The sequence below is a fragment of the Schistocerca cancellata genome, chromosome 5, assembly GCF_023864275.1.
Source record: "Schistocerca cancellata isolate TAMUIC-IGC-003103 chromosome 5, iqSchCanc2.1, whole genome shotgun sequence".
Taxonomy (NCBI): domain Eukaryota; kingdom Metazoa; phylum Arthropoda; class Insecta; order Orthoptera; family Acrididae; genus Schistocerca; species Schistocerca cancellata.
The window spans coordinates 574,517,571-574,532,932 of NC_064630.1; the positions used below are offsets into that span (position 1 = coordinate 574,517,571).

General features: G+C 44.8%; 1 protein-coding gene across 2 annotated transcripts in view; it reads left to right on the plus strand.

Annotated features, from left to right (window-relative positions):
• The first annotated feature begins 14,886 nt into the window (after positions 1-14,886).
• The window catches only part of LOC126187588 (facilitated trehalose transporter Tret1-like), a 156,456-nt gene continuing 155,980 nt past the window's right edge, over positions 14,887-15,362 (plus strand). For both annotated transcript variants that reach the window (XM_049928768.1, XM_049928769.1), the window contains exon 1: positions 14,887-15,032. The gene's annotated coding sequence lies outside the window, so the exon portion shown is untranslated. The remainder of the gene's footprint in view (positions 15,033-15,362) is intronic.

Consider the following 15,362-nt stretch of genomic DNA (forward strand, 5'->3'; position numbering starts at 1 on the left):
TGTCCTAGGGGTTTGAAGACGTGCAGCGATACGTCGACCGAGAGCATCTCAGACCTGCTCGATGGGGTTTAGGTCTGTAGAACAGAGAGGCCACTCCATTCGCCTGATATCTTCTGTTTCAAGGTACTCCTCCACGATGGCAGCTCGGTGGGGCTTTGCGTTATCGTCCATCAGGAGGAAGGTGGGACCCACTGCACCCCTGAAAAGGCGGACATACTGGTGCAAAATGATGTCCCGATACACATGACCTGTTACAATTCCTCTGTCAAAGACATGCAGGGGTGTATGTGCACCAATCACAATCCCACCCCACACCATTAAAGCACGACCTCCAGACAGGTCCCTTTCAAGGACATTAAGGGGTTGGTATCTGGTTCACGCCAGATGAAAACCCGGCAAGAATCACTGTTCAGACTATACCTGGACTCGTCCGTGCACATAACCTGGGACCACTGTCCCAATGACCATGTACTGTGGTCTTGACACCAGGCTTTACAAGTTCTCTTGTGGCCAGGGATCAGTGGAATGCACTTTGCAGGTCTCCGGGCGAATAAACCATGTCTGTTCAGTCATCTGTAGACTGTGCGTCTGGAGACAACTATTCCATTGGCTGCGGCAAGGTCCCTAGCAAGGCTACATGCAGTACTCCGTGGCCGTCTGCGGGCACTGGTGGTGAGATATCGGTCTTCTGGTGGTGTTGTACACTGTCGACGTCCCGTACTGTAGCTCCTGGACACGTTTCCTATCTGCTGGAATCGTCCTAATCTTGAGATCACACTTTGTGGCACACGGAGGGCCCGTGCTACGTCCTGCTGTGTTTAACCAGCCTCCGGTGGCCCTAGTATTCTACCCCTCATAAAGTCATCAATATGTGTTCTTAGGGCCATTTTCAACATACAGTCACCATTAGCACGTCTGGAAACGTCTGCATACTTACTCGCTGCACCGTACTCTGACATCCAACACAACTCTGCGTATGTGGACAGCTGCCAACGCCATTGTGTGACGATCGCAGGTCAAATGCACCGCATGGCCATACCCCGAGGTGATTTAAACCCGCAGACCGCCCAGCAGAGCGTTGTTTCACCATGTATCAGCATAATCCTTAATTTATGAGCATGAGTGTATATGGTTGCAGAGACGTTTTCAAGTCTCAAACACCTATGGCGCATATACAGCGTGTTACTAAAAGGTACGGCCAAACTTTCAGGAAACATTCCTCACACACAAAGAAAGAAAATATGTTACGTGGACATGTGTCCGGAAACGCTTACTTTCCATGTTAGGGCTCATTTTATTACTTCTCCTCAAATCACATTAATAATGGAATTGAAACACACAGCAACAGAACGTACCAGCGTGACTTCAAACACTTTGTAACACGAAATGTTCATAATGTCCTCCGTTAGCGAGGATACATGCATCCACCCTCCGTCGCATGGAATCCCTGATGCGCTGATGCAGCCCTGGAGAATGGCGTATTGCATCACAGCCGTCCACAATACGAGCACGAAGAGTCTCTACATTTGGTACCGGCGTTGCGTAAACAAGAGCTTTCAAATGCCACCATAAATGAAAGCCAAGAGGGTTGAGGTCAGGAGAGCGTGGAGGCCATGGAATTGGTCCGCCTCTACCAATCCGTCGGTCACCGAATATGTTGTTGAGAAGCGTACGAACACTTCGACTGAAATGTGTAGGAGCTCCATCGTGCATGAACCACATGTTGTGTCGTACTTGTAAAGGCACATGCTCTAGCAGCACAGGTAGAGTATCCCGTATGAAATCATGAGCGTAGGTGGAAGAACATGGGGCCCAATCAAGACATCACCAACAATGCCTGCCCAAACGTTCACAGAAAATCTGTGTTGATGACGTGATTGCACACTTGCGTGCGGATTCTCGTCAGCCCACACATGTTGATTGTGAAAATTTACAATTTGATCACGTTGGAATGAAGCCTCATCCGTAAAGAGAACATTTGCACTGAAATGAGGATTGACGCATTGTTGGATGAACCATTCGCAGAAGAGTACCCGTGGAGGCCAGTCAGCTGCTGATAGTGCCTGCACACGCTGTACATGGTACGGAAACAACTGGTTCTTCCGTAGCACTCTCCATACAGTGACGTGGTCAACGTTACCTTGTACAGCAGCAACTTCTCTGACGCTGACATTAGGGTTATCGTCAACTGCACGAAGAATTGCCTCGTCCATTGCAGGTGTCCTCGTCGTTCTAGGTCTTCCCCAGTCGCGAGTCATAGGCTGGAATGTTCCGTGCTCCGTAAGACGCCGATCAATTGCTTCGAACGTCTTCCTGTCGGGACACCTTCGTTCTGGAAATCTGTCTCGATACAAACGTACCGCGCCACGGCTATTGCCGCGTGCTAATCCATACATCAAATGGGCATCTGCCAACTCCGCATTTGTAAACATTGCACTGACTTCAAAACCACGTTCGTGATGAACACTAACCTGTTGATGCTACGTACTGATGTGCTTGATGCTAGTACTGTAGAGCAATGAGTCGCATGTCAACACAAGCACCGAAGTCAACATTACCTTCCTTCAATTGGGCCAACTGGCGGTGAATCGAAGAAGTACAGTACATACTGACGAAACTAAAATGAGCTCTAACATGGAAATTAAGCGTTTCCGGACACATGTCCACATAACATCTTTTCTTTATTTGTGTGTGAGGAATGTTTCCTGAAAGTTTGGCCGTACCTTTTTGTAACACCCTGTATTCAGTTGGAGGCGGCGAATGAAAATCTTCATGCACATGCATATTACACGTTGTGACCACCGCCTATGTTCGACGTCAACGTGCTGTAACCTCTCACAGAGAAGAGAGATGGCAGCACTAGCAGCGCAGGGTATGTACAGCATGATGGGAGGACATGAACCGCAGTGTAGTCGTCGTAATGCGGGAACGGAGCGATTTACCTGACGTCCAAAAGGGCGTGACCATTGGCTTTCCGTCCAAGGTTGGAAGCATTTCCTGAAGGACTGTCTTATAAACTGCTTGCGTGCCACCTTGGTTAAAGTATACGGTGCACGGCAAAATGGCGTTATCCAAAACTGTTGTTGAGGCATCTGATGTGCACCATGTGCTGTATATGACAGTGGTGAACGATGTCTTCGGAGATGTGTACGGACGAGTAGACGTGCAACTGTTGAGCAACGGACCGCCCAGACGACTCTTCAACGCAGTTCAGCAAACGTTGCTGCGTGTGAGCCTCGCAGCAGGCACCGGGTTGACGCACCTTTGCTGACTGGTGTTCATCGGCTGCGAAAGCTTCAGTTGCACGCCAGTACCGCAACTGGATGTCCACTAGGTTTCAACAGGTGACCTTCCAGGTAAATGATGGTCGCTGGCGTGTGCGGCGTGAAACGACTGAAAGAAAAGGGCGGAGATGGGAGCGTTATGGAGTGGGGAATGCTTCCGTGGCATTCACTGGGTGATTTCGTCACTCTAGAAGGCACAGTGGATAAACATAAGTATGGTTCTATTTTTTGGGGGCATGTCCACCATTACATGCAGTTTATTTTTCCTCAGCACGACGGCATCTATTAGCAGGACAAGGGGTTGTATCACATAGATTGATGTGTACTTGCGTGGAGCATCAGGATGAATTTACCACACTTCCATGGCCACCAGACTTCCCGGATCTATGGGAGCACCTCGATCGGGCTGCTCGCGCCGTTGATCCAGCAGCTGGAAACTTGGCGCAGCTGGCCACGGGGCCTCCACATCCCTGTCGGTACCTTCCAGGACCTCATTGACTCTGTTCCTGCACGCCCTGCAGAGGTCCTTGTAGAAAAAGGTGGCTGCTCAGACTTTTGTCAGGTGGTCACATCAATGTTACAGGAGAGTGTATTATAAGATACGGCTGAGACCCGCGGACCGCACTAATACTTGATTCTGCCGGCATGTGGCATGCTGGCCGTAGTTTGATGACCACTGGTCTAAGCCTTATTGTGTGGCCTCAACTAAACTGCGCAAAACAATCCAAGCGAAAAGCTGTGACAAGCTCGGTAAACAGATTTTTCTGCGTCTACCGTCCACTTACGGCTTAAAAAACATAAGATCTCATTCCATCATAAGGCTACAAAAGAAACTGATTATCATACTTGTAGTCCTGTTCTAGTGTCCAGTAATCGCCAGTTGTTGCTCCAATTGAGAAAAAAGAAGTTAGTTCTATGATAACGACGATAAAATGAAAACGGCCGTTCAGCGACGGTTGTCAAATCGAGCAGCAGATTTTTATGATGGTGGAATTCAGTTGTTACTTATGCAATATGAGGCCAATGTTTATACTGGCGGAACAGTTAAGATACATCCTTTTATGAAGTAACAAAATTGTTTTAAAAATGCGCTTGTCTTTGTTTAACATGAGACACGAATTATTGCAAAAAATGGTTGAAATTACTCTAAGCACTATGGGACTTAACATCTGAGGTCATCAGTCCCCTAGACTTAGTACTGCTTAGGACATCATACACATCCATGCCCGAGGCAGGATTCGAACCTGCGACCGTAGCTGTCGCGCGGTTCCAGACTGTAGTATTAATAGGGTCAGACAGGAAGTTTTATAAGCAAAGAAGGTGTTATAGGTGGCATAAATGTACAATTAGAGTTTTTAGTGTCATTTACTCTCTTTACTTTCGTCAGTTTCGTTGCTGTCCATCAGGAAGTTCTCAGTACTTCTGATTCATTTTTCTATTTAAAATATTTAATTTTTTATTCAACGTCCTGAGATTTAATTTTTCTCGTGGATAAATGCAGTATTGTTTATCGAAAGTATTACGTCGGCGCTGATAATTAAATATTTTAAATAGAAAAATGAATCAAAACTACTGAGAACTTCCTGCTGGATAGCAACGAAACTGACGAATGTAAAGAGAGTAAATGACATTAAAAACGCTTATTGTACATTCATGCCACCTATAACACCTTCTTTGCTTATAAAACTTCCCGTCTGACCATATTAATACTACAGTCTGGAACCGCGCGACCGCCACGGTCGCAGGTTCGAATCCTGCCTCGGGCATGGATGCGTGTGATGTGCTTAGGTTAGTTACGCTTAAGTAGTTCTAAGTTCTAGGGGGCTGATGACCTCAGAAGTTAAGTCCCATAGTGCTCAGAGCCATTTTTGAACGGTATTAATGGATTTATTGTATTATTTTCATTCCACCCTTTATTTAATGTTGAATGGCATAATTCCTCGACGTTAACGCTCTTGTCTGAACAACACGGCAGAAACACCCGTTCCCATCAGAGCAAAATCTTTTGTGTCCCACTGCGTTGTTCAGCCACGTTCTCGGAGCCCTTCTCAGTAGCAGGAACCCGACCCTTGACCAACCTCCCGCATTACATTATAGAACTAAATAACATCTCCAGCTTCAGAATACAGGTGACGACATATCTACTAAAGCACCAGTAAGATTACCGGTATTGCAGTGCCTGTGTTATTCCGAATTACCATGCAATACTCCTTCGGACATGCATGCATGTCAAGGGGCAGGCACTGCGGTGGCTGCAACCATTATGAAATACTTGAATTGTATTCGCGGTTCCGAACTGACGACGACCAACTGTGTAATGGACTGACGATAATGAAAATTTGTGCCGGACCAGGACTCGAACCCAGAATTACCGCTTACCGCGAGCGGTCGCCTCACCATTTGGCTACCCGGGCACGATTCAAGGCCACACCGAAACTTCCATATGTCGTGAACCATGTGTCTACAACCTGTACTCGTACATTCATTGTGTGCTTTCCCGTACAGGAGACACATTTTACTTGAAAGTCGCTTATCCTCGGATACCGGGCATGTGACTTTCAAGTAAAATGCATCCCCAAGCGAGAATATACACAATGGATGTAGGAGTACAGGTTATAGACACATAGGGAAGTTTCGGTGTGGCCGTGAATCACGCTCGGATAGCCAAATGATAAGGCGATAAGCGGGAAATCCAGGTTATGCAGCTGATGGTTGTTCATATTCGCAGCTGCGTATACAATTTATGTAATAAGATTACCATTGACCCTGGACCACTCGTTACTCTTCTACTCTGATCTTACTAACTTCCTGGTATACTTAACTAATGCACTCTCCCTAAATTTTGTTTCCCCAGAATTCGCTGTATCAAAAAACATCTATTTTGTAGACCTATATATTCTTCTTTTACCTGCCACTATCGTTATTGTTATTAATGTCACAAAAATGGTTCAAATGGCTCTGAGCACTATGGGACTTAACATCTGAGGTGATCAGTCCCCTAGACTTAGAACTATTTAAATCTAACTAACCTAAGGACATCACACACATCCATGCCCGAGGCAGGATTCGAACCTGCGACCGTAGCAGCAGCGCGATTCTGGACTGAAGCGTCTAGAACCGCTCGGCCACAACGGCCAGCCATTTAATGTCACAATTACTGTCATAATAATAATAATAATAATAATAACAATATAATTGTTAATAACAATATAATTGTTATTATTGTTATTATTATTATTATTGGTATTATTATTATCATTATCATCACTATCAGTGGCTGCAGCTGCAGTAATGCAAGTGATGCCAGTATTATCTCTCTTAGTTCATAGTCAGTAAAATTTACTCACATCAAATGGCTCTGAGCACTATGGGACTTAACATCTTAGGTCATCAGTCCCCTAGAACTTAGAACTACTTAAACCTAACTAACCTAAGGACATCACACACATCCATGCCCGAGGCAGGATTCGAACCTGCGACCGTAGCAGTCCCGTGGTTCCGGACTGCAGCGCCTAGAACCGCACGGCCACCGCGGCCGGCTTACTCACATCGTCACTGCAGACACTCAGATCATTTTAAGAGTAGTTGTGATACTGGAATCGTTATTTTCTCAGGTCACTGTGGTATAATATTCTCCGTATGTGTGAAAATTTGGTCCCATAAGAGAGGGCCTACTGGCACTAATCAGATCAGTTTAAATAAATAAATATAGTTGAATAACTTGTGTTTAGAAAGCTACATTTTTTGGGTTGGTTGAGTACAGTGTAAACTAGGATCAGCTTTAGACTAGATCCATACGGTAAACACCCGGAAAGCGCTCTCAAATTGGCCAGTACAATCGACATTAGACAGCTTAACAATGAGGCAAGGCGGTTCCTACCTCCCCAGTCTGACATCATTATCGAGCAGTCATGCCAATTGGACTGCAGGATTTCTACCTCTGAAACTACGTATTGGACTCTATTGCACCTCATAGAGTGAGAAGTTCCCAGTTGCTCCCATGGACATCTTTTGGACATCGAAGTATCACACTTTTTTCGTCTCTGTCTAGACTGATGTTCTTGGATACATAGACGATCACAACTGCAGCATGTCCGTGTTCTTCAGAGTCTACTTTACCTGCTCTGTCGTGTTGAGAGTGAGTGTCGTCACGCGTCTTCTATGTCCACAAAGGATAAATTACTGTTGTGATTCGAAAATAGAAGTGACATTCTTCAGAACGCCACGATCACTTTCATAGAGCATATATTCAGATAACCGGTTCCGGCAAGGTATGTTGCCATTCTCCGGTCTGCAAATACAAAATTGGGTCAGAAATATCCCCATAAAATTTTAACATAATATGGATACATAGCGTACCTTACGCACAAATGGTTCAAATGGCTTTGAGCACTATGGGCCGTAACATCTGAGGTCATCAGTCCCCTAGAACTTAGAACTACGTAAACCTAACTAACCTACAGACATCACACACATTCATGCCCGAGGCAGGATTCGAACCAGCGACCGTAGCAGTCGCGCGGTTCCAGACTGAAGCGCCTAGAACCGCTCGGCCACACAGGCCGGCTCCTTACGCACGACACTTCAAGTAATCTCGTCCATGTGTGCAATGATTTGTGTCATTTAATAAATAGACATTCCAAGAAAATGCTTGGCATAGCATATCGGCAAGTCAAAAGTACAACTATCATTATAATGAATATTATACATGATCATGTTGGCTTATAAGCCGCATACGGGCTCAGAGTGAACGGCAAACATAGCAGATATTTCAACGCCCACCTGGCGGCGCTAAAGTAGAAGCAAACTGAATTGCAGCATAAATATAAATTCATATGCCGGTACATGTTTACCGTGTAATTATACAAAGAATAATCCGAGCAGAGCATATTTTTATTATTAAAAAAGCAACTTCTTAAATTAATTTTAATGTTTAACTATAAAAGAGGGTGCTTCATATCGATAATTGTCATTCAATGTATCTTGAGGATGCCGAACATAATGGCACGTTGAAAATAAATATACTGACAGGCAAGTCGTTAAAGCACCACCTCAGATGCAGAGAACAAGATACAGTTAGGTAGCTCGTATTAAAACTTGCTCTTTTAAAAAAAAACGGAAACATAAAAAGACTTTACAGTAGTAATCCTAATCTCATACACATAATACCAGCAGTACAATATGAATTCTAATTACAACGAAAAGCTATTGGTCGATGTCTAGGTGAATTCGATCAAACTGTAGATACCGAAAAGGAGATAACTTGGTCCAGTTTGTTACATATGATAATAATGTAGTCATTAGTTTACAAAATGGGATCCTACAACCATTACAGACACCGTGTCGTAGAATATTGATCTCGTAACTTACAGTTCGAAGTTAAGGTATTAGTATGGTGCAAGAGGTGTCGGTTTAATGAAAGGACGCAATGTAGTAACAATAAATCAGGTAACAGTATTGAAAGCATAGTACGCACTAAAGTCTAAGTGCAACATTGTACGTGGTTAACTTTTAAGTTACCTGTTACTTCCAGGCTCACTCATAGATTAAAAACAGGGATATAGATTCATTAAAGACAATATATGTTAAGTATGGGAACCGACAAGCTGCGAATTAACTGCTATATTCGCCACTGCTGTAAACAAAACATTTATATTGAATACCGCATACGATATAGTATGAACTACAGGTAGTAACTGAGACTGTCGCTCGATGTCTTGGTATAGTCCAGAGGACATATAGAAACCAGCAACGAAAACCCAGTTCCAGATAAAACCATAAAACACATCTCAGTGTATAGTCATGTTGGCACTATAATACAGGGTGTACATAGAGTCGGGGAACACTTTCAGTTATTTATTGCTTAAGAACTAAACATTGTACAGATGTCATACATATTGCATTTTGAAGAGAAACTCCGAAAGTTTTTTTTACAAACATTCGATATGCGAACCAAGAGTGACCCAGCAGACGTCAATACGGTAATAGAATTCTTGCCATACCCATCCCAGCATGGCATCGTCGACTGAGGCAGTCGCTTCCCGTATTATCTCCCGGAGCTCTGCTACATCATGTGGTAGAGGCGGTACATACACCAGATCTTTAATGTGTCCCCACAGAAAAAAGTCACACAGAGTGAGATCTGGTGGTCGGGGAGGCCACTTCATGAAACAGCCGTCCCCTTCTGTAGCACGGCCGATCCATCGATGCAGCAGCTCCGTCTTCAGGTACCCACTAGGCGCGCACAGGCGATTTTTCAGTCGGCGCGACTTAACAATCGCTGTCGCGGAAGTACATTTTGGTGCGCACACAGCGGCAGAAAATCGCAACTACTCTCAGTACCAGCATGGATTTCATCGAAACAGCTTGTTTGGTGGCGCTTATACTACGAAGAAGAGCGAGAAAGCAGCGCAAATGTCGTTACTGGCTGCATCTGATTGTTAAGTCAAAGACTAGTTAAAGGGCAGTTTTACAAATTACACGAAGAATTACAAAATCACCAAAATAAATTCTGTCAATACTATCGAATGAGTAAGAATAGTTTTGATACACTGCTTCAGACAGTAGGACCGAATGTAACAAAACAAGATACGACATGGAGGAATGGAATGGAATGGTTCAAATGGCTCTGAGCACTATGGGACTCAACATCTTAGGTCATAAGTCCCCTAGAGCTTAGAACTACTTAAACCTAACTAACCTAAGGACATCACACATACCCATGCCCGATGCGGGATTCGAACCTGCGACCGTAGCAGTCCCGCGGTTCCAGACTGCAGCGCCAGAACCGCTAGACCACCGCGGCCGGCTGTATACCACATGAGGGGCGCTTATCAGTGACTTTGAGGTGAGCACACATTAATTCATTCAACAGTTTTTATTGCCCTTTTACATTATTGATTAGATACATCAAGAGAATTATTTCATTCAACAATTGCTGTTGCCATTTTACATTACTGATCAGATACATCAAGAAAATCACTACTGCAAGTCGAAACTGGCGAACTTGTTTCATGAGAAAACTGCAAAAACATAATCATAAAACTATGTATTCTGCATAATTTCGTAAGACGAAACGACGGTGTACGAACTGAGGACGAGTCGTACGAATGCCTTCCGCAAGGCTGTGAGCCTGTAGGAATAAGAGCTGATGCATGTGGTATGCAGATAAGGGATTATTTTGCAAAGTAGTTTGTGACTTCACAAGTATCAGTATCTTGGCAATATGAAAAAATTTAAATTGTTGTAACTGTGATGTCTACATGAATGAATAAAATAAGTGAACCATGAAATACCTTTGTTAGTCTTTTCTGGTCCAGGCAGTTCAGTCAGTTCCGAATTAGGCTGCAGCATACTTCTCCCCATAGTTTCTCTTTCAAATTGCGATCACTGTATTCTTTTAATATCCTGTTGTAGAGAGCTGGTCGCTTTTCTACTTCTGCAATTAGTCTTTCCGAATGGACAACACAACTTACAATGTTATCCGTAGCGCAACTCCCGTTATCAGACATGCTGCTGGCGCACTGAACTTGTAACACAGAGCGAGAGCGACAGACTAAGAAATCGCATCGCTAGCGCGCGCGGGCCCATGCCAGTGCCTGAGAATCATTCCACACCTGCGACAATCGCGTCGCGCGTGAAATAGGGCCGGTTGCGTCTTTTAAATCGCCGCTACTTTTTTGTCGCACGTGCGCGCGCTCCTATTCGAGCCACTGTGTTTCATTCTTGCGATAATAAATCGCGCGACGGAAAATCGCCAGTGCGCGCCTAGCCTTAGGCTACTTCACGATGTAGGACATGTTGACAGCGCTTTCGGCGAAGAAGAATGGCCCGTACAGTTTTCGACGTGACAAGGCACGAAAAACAGTTACCTTTGGGGAATCGCACTCAAATTCAATGCATTCTTGTGGATGCTTTGTACTCCAGATTCAGCAATTATGCCTGTACACTTTCCCATTATTGTGAAAAGTGGCTTCGTCGCTAAAAATTAAGCGATCAACAATGCCATCCCCATCCTCATTCAATTGTTGCAACTGCGAACAAAAGACTAAACGCTTGTGTCTGTTGTCGTCATAAGAGCTTCTGCACTAGCTCCAATTTGAAGACAGCTTCTGTTGCAGGATTTTCCACACTGTGACTTGAACCATTACGAGTTCACAGGATGCACGATTTCTTTGGACCCTTTATGAGTGTCTCTAGCACGCACTCTACATTCACTTCACTCACACTGGGACGTCCGCCTCTCTTTGCCGGGCAAAGAGAAGCGGATTTGTTGTGCCAGTGGTTAAATGGCCTTCCTTGTTGGTGGCTTCTTACCGTACTTGGTTCTAAGCATCCGTTGAAAAAAATCCTTTCAGGGTTTCTCTTCAAAATGTCATATGTATGATATCTGTACAATGTTTGGTTCTGGTGCAATAAATAATTGAAAGTGTTCCCGGACTTTATGTACGCCCTGTACTACCTTACGTAACACGATATTAGGTTATAATAAACTCGCCGTCTAAAAACCATAGTGTACAACACTTCTACACTGCAGTCATATTTATGCTATGCTGACAGCTGCCGGCGGAGTCAGCGCGCCACTGTGTTGGGGCGGTTCTTTTCTGCAGTTCGATAAGGCCTACACGAGGAACCGACAGAAGAAAGACTGAGGATTCTGTTTCGGCTCTCCTCCGTGAAGGTTTACGTCCACCGTAAGTGCAGTACAGCGCCGAAACCGCCGCCGTGCCAAGAAAACCGCACAGAGTGGAGTGCTTGACAAATCAAAAAACTTGAAGTTATGTAATCACTTCTAAAGCCATAGTATCTACCATCGCTCTCGAGGGTGTTAAATCCGCTGTTTAGCAGAAACGGAGATAATCCTTGCCAGAAACGCCTGAGAACTTTGTATCGAATATAAAAGTCTTTCAGAGTTTTAGAGGAATTCATAAATGACAGAAGAACGAGGGCAATCGTAAGAGAAATCCTGACAGACACCATTTGGGAAGTTAAATTTTTTTGGAAAAATCTCCACACCCTTTTAAATAAAGTCAAGGCCCAAACGAGCGGAACGATTTTCTCTCATTGTCTTCAATATCGTCCTGGACGAAATAATGAAAATCTGGAAGGAAACTCAGAAGTCGGAAGGAATAAGAGAAACACACCTTGGGAAGAAGGGAAACAACCTGGAAATCAAGTGTCTTCTTCAGAAGGAAAATATGGACAACTGGATTACATTTTAGGGCAGAGATACGTTAAAATATAGCCGAAAGTCGTCGTCAGATGTAAAATTTCACCTCCACATTAAATCAAAACATGTACACATGATTATTAACGTATCGTACTTCATCGACGTACAGTTATTGCAGTAGTTGTACATTGGTGAGGAAGTACCACATGACAATAGCCATGTCGTGCATCTTTCAATTTAATTTGAACGTGAAATTTATATTAGACGACGCCTTTCGGCTATATGTTAACGTACCTCTGTCACAACATGTAATCCAGTTGTCCACATTTTTGTTATGAAAAAGATTTTTTTATAAACATTGAAATCGTAGTAAAGGGGTTTTAATAAAACTTTCAATTAGCAACAGATTGGGTGTTTTACTACTTGCACAAGAAGAAAAATTTTTTCAGCCAGCTATCAACACCATCGATATACTTGGAGAAATGCATGATACACACACTGGTATGTCACAGTACATTTATTCACTATCGCTTTCGATCATGGACCATCTTCACAGTGGAAAAATATTTATTCTAACGACTTCACATGGCATACGTGCTAGTTAACCAGGAAAGTACGCTACTGGCCATTAAAATTGCTACACCACGAAGATGTGCTACAATCGCGAAATTAAAGCGACTGGAAGAAGATGCTGTGATATGCAAATAATTAGCTTTTCAGAGCATTCACACAACGTTGGCGCCGGCGGCGACACCTACAACATGCTGACATGAAGAAAGTTTCCAACCTATTTCTCATACACAAACAGCAGTTGACCGGCGTTGCCTGGTGAAACGATGTTGTGATGCCTCATGGAAGGAGGAGAAATGCGTACCATCACGTTTCCGACTTTGATAAAGGTCGGATTGTATCCCATCGCGATTGCGGTTTATCGTATCGCGACATTGCTGCTGGCGTTGGTCGAAATCCAATGAGTGTTAGCAGAATATGGAATCCGTAGGTTCAGGAGGGTAATACAGAACGCCGTGCTGGATCCCAACGGCCTCACATTACTAGCAGTCGAGATGACAGGCATCTTATCCGCATGGCTTTAATGGAACGTGCAGCCACGTCTCGATCCCTTAGTCAACAAATGAGGAAGTTTGCAAAACAACAACCATGTGCACGAGCAGTTCGACGACGTTTGCAGCAGCATGGGCTATCAACTCGGTGACCAAGGGTAGGCTTGATGCTGCATAACAGACAGGAGCGCCTGCGATGGTGTACTCAACGACGTACTTGGGTGTACGAATGGCAAAACTTTTTTTTTTTTTTTCGGATGAATCCAGGTTCTGTTTGCAGCATCATGATAGTCGCATACGTGTTTGGCGACATCGCGGTGAACGCACATTGGAAGCGTGTATTCGTCATCGCCATACTGGCATATCTCCCATAGTGATGGTATGGGGTGCCATTGGTTACACGTCTCGGTCACCTCTTGTTCGCATTGACGGCACTTTGAACAGTGGACGTTACATTTCAGATGTGTTACGACCCGTGGCCCTACCCTTCATTCGATCCATGCGAAACCCTACATTTCAGCAGGATAATGCACGACCGCATGTTGCAGGTCCTGTACGGCCCTTCGTGGATACAGAAAATGTTCGACTGCTGCCCTGGCCAGCACATTCTCCAGATCTCTCACCAATTGAAAACGTCTGGTCAATGGTGGCCGAGCAACTGGCTCGTTACAATACGCCAGTCACTACTCTTGATGAACTGTGGTATCGTGTTGAAGCTGCATGAGCAGCTGTACCTGTACACGCCATCCAAGCTCTGTTTGACTCAATGCCCAGGCGTATCAAGGCCGTTATTACGGCCAGAGGTGGATGTTCTGGGTACTGACTTCTCAGGATCTATGCACCTAAATTGCGTGAAAATGTAATCCCATGTCAGTTCTAGTATAATATATTTGTCCAATGAATACCCGTTTGTCATCTGCATTTCTTCTTGGTGTACCAATTTTAATGGCCAGTAGTGTATACGCCCTTGATGACTAGAAAACTTAAGAGAATTACAGCGTTAAGTATCTATTTCATTACTTTCTCAAGTCAGCAACGGCTTATACTGTCCTGGTTAAGTAGCACGCATGCCATGTGAAGCTGTTGCAGTAGATACTTTTCCACTGTGAAGATGGTCCGTTGTCGAAACCGATAGTGAATGAATGTACTGCAAGACAGCACAGTATGTATCATGCAGTGCTCCAAGTTAATTATAAGGCACGTCCCGTGCCGTGCCAAAGCGAGCCTGCAGTCCTGAATGCGTCACTGGAGCAGCGTGTGAAGGCAGTGGTGGCAGTGGAGGGGCAAGCCGCGGCCCGTTGGCTGGGTCTGGGGCTCGCCGGCGCGGTCACCCAGTCTGCCACAGACGCCCTCCCACCGCGGACCACACAGCGGACTCTGCTGCTGCTGCTGCTGCTGCTGCTGCTACCAGCTCACAGCCCACACGGATGCTCGGCCGACGATTCGCCGGTTCCGCCTACTGCAGCCTTTCCGCACTGGCCACCCGTACATCACCGCACCATCAGACACCGCAATAAGGTAAGCGCAGCCGATTGCGTTCTGAACACAGATAGTAGCTCAGCGAGGCTGACCACTGACTTTACATGTTCGTTTTCTGTGTACATAAACAAGCTGACTAATAGGGTGAGCAGCAATTTGCCACCGTTCCTGATGGCGCTGTAGTATACGGGAAAGTATCTTCGTTGAGTATCCGTACAAGGATAGAGAATGACTTGGAGAGAATTTCTCTGTGGCATGATGAATGGCAGGTTGCTGTAGATGCAGAAGAAAATGTACGTTGGCGCACATGAGTAGGAGTAACAATCCTGTAATCCAAGCGTAGGCTTCCGCGGTCATTGTCACACTCAA